Consider the following 2,274-nt stretch of genomic DNA (forward strand, 5'->3'; position numbering starts at 1 on the left):
GGCATTAACTATATAGTAACTATATAGTAATGCCTCACGCTCAGAAGGACTAACTAAGTCAAACACTACCCAAAAATAAGCAACATATTTACCGAAAGCTGCATTTCCTCGCTTTCGGTAAATATGTTGCTTATTTTTGGTAGTTTTTTACTTATCTAGTCCCTCTGAGCGTGAGGCATTACTATATAGTTACTATATAGTTAATGCCTTTATATAAATTATATAAATTATATATATTTATGAAAAAAATGATGAGTTTTTTTCATTATGAGGTTTTTTCACGCTGACTACTTGATAAATTCTTATAAAGATTTTATTCCAATGTTGTATGGTATTGCCACTGATATGCTAAAAATATTTATCATATTTGGTATTAAAACCGATCTGAAACATGCAGCTTCATCAGAGTGAAGAATAAATAAAGAAGAAGTGCATAGAGAAAAAAGAGTGAAAAGTTGAATATGGTTGTAATCATACTATTTTGTTTGCGTATCTCTTTGGGACGATAAGTAAATGACTAAACCAAAAATAGCAATTGGTGGATTAATCCTTTGTACGCTGGGGATAGGATAGATAAATAATAAAATAACAAAAAGTAACAGTGGGATACGCCAATAGGTTTTATTCGGAGAAAGGGTGAAGATACAATAAGGTTTTAGATTAATCATAATAATTTATAATAATTGTTTGTTGTACAAATTAATTGTGTTAATCACAATAATGTGCTAATCGGTTAGGTGTAATTTTTATTCATTTATTAGTAGTTGGTTAAGCCCTTCCACCTGTTGTCCGAAGTGAGATAGATCAAGGTCCAACGTTCGATGTAACCTTAGTTTGCCCCTTACCCTAGTTATTACCTCCTCTTAACCATGAATATTTCTCTAATTTTCCTACGGAATAAATTCGTTTCATTGTTTTTATTAATTTCACATTCCTATTTAAAACTTCAATCCCAACCGCCTTACTTCCTAAATGTCCGAATAGGTTCCTCTCTTAATATTTATTCCATAACATTATTATTATTTTTTAAATCTTGTATTTATTACTATCCTAAGAGTTTTAGGGCCCCTTACAACATACACCATTTATTTATTTATCTTACCCTTTATAATGGCCTAAATAGCTGGCATTTTGTTTTTAAATTTCAACTGACCAATTACATCGAACATTGAAACTTGGCCTATCTCACTTCGGACAACAGGTGGAAGGGCTTAACCATCTACTAATAAATGAATAAAAATTACACTTAACCGATTAGCACTTTATTATGATTAATACTATTAATTAGTACTACAAACATAGTTATTGTAAATTATTATGATTAATCTAAAACCTTATTGTATCTTCACCCTTTCTCCGACTAAAACCTATTGGCGTATCCCACTGTTACTTTTTGTCTTTTATTATTTATCCATCCTATCCCCATCGTACAAAGGATTAATCTACTAGTTCCTATTTTTGGTTTAGTCATTTACTTAACGTCCCAAAGAGATACGCAAACAAAATGGTATAATTACAACCATATTCAACTTTTCCCTTTTTCTTCTCTATGTACTTCTTTATTCTTCACTCTGATGAAGCTGCATGTTTCAGATCGGTTTTATTACTCTTTTACTTGCTTCAGTCATTTGACTGCGGCCATGCTGGAGCACCGCCTCTAGTCGAGCGAATCGACCCCAGGACTTATTCTTTGTAAGCCTAGTACTTATCCTATCGGGCTCTTTTGCCGAGCCGCTAAGTTACGGGGACGTAAACACACCAGCATCGGTTGTCAAGCGATGTTGGTGGGACAAACACAGACACACAAACACACACACACACACACACACACATATATATATACATACATACACACGACGGGCTTCTTTCAGTTTGTATGTATGTATGCCTATATGTAATTGTGTGTCTGTGTTTGTCGCCCCCTGTATATATATTGGTTTATTCTTTTACTTGTCTCAGTCATTTGACTGAGTCATTCTGGAGCACCAATTTAAAGGGTTTTAGTCGAAGAAATTGACCCCAGGGCTTATTCTTTGTAAGCTTAGTGCTTATTCTATCGTTCTCTTTTGTCGAAACGCTAAGTTACGGGGACAAACACACCAACACCAGTTGTCAAGTGATGTTTCTGGGGGCTAAACACAGACACAAAAACACACACACATAAATACATACATACATACATACATATATACATACATACACACACACATACATACATACATACATACATACACACATATATACATACATACATACATACATACAAACATATAT

At 33.5% G+C, this 2,274-nt stretch overlaps 1 protein-coding gene across 38 annotated transcripts in view; it reads right to left on the minus strand.

Annotated features, from left to right (window-relative positions):
* The window catches only part of LOC128248352 (retinitis pigmentosa 1-like 1 protein), a 157,439-nt gene that overhangs the window by 76,720 nt on the left and 78,445 nt on the right, over positions 1-2,274 (minus strand). The window lies entirely within an intron of this gene.

Source organism: Octopus bimaculoides, chromosome 1, assembly GCF_001194135.2.
Source record: "Octopus bimaculoides isolate UCB-OBI-ISO-001 chromosome 1, ASM119413v2, whole genome shotgun sequence".
NCBI classification, from domain to species: Eukaryota; Metazoa; Mollusca; class Cephalopoda; order Octopoda; family Octopodidae; genus Octopus; species Octopus bimaculoides.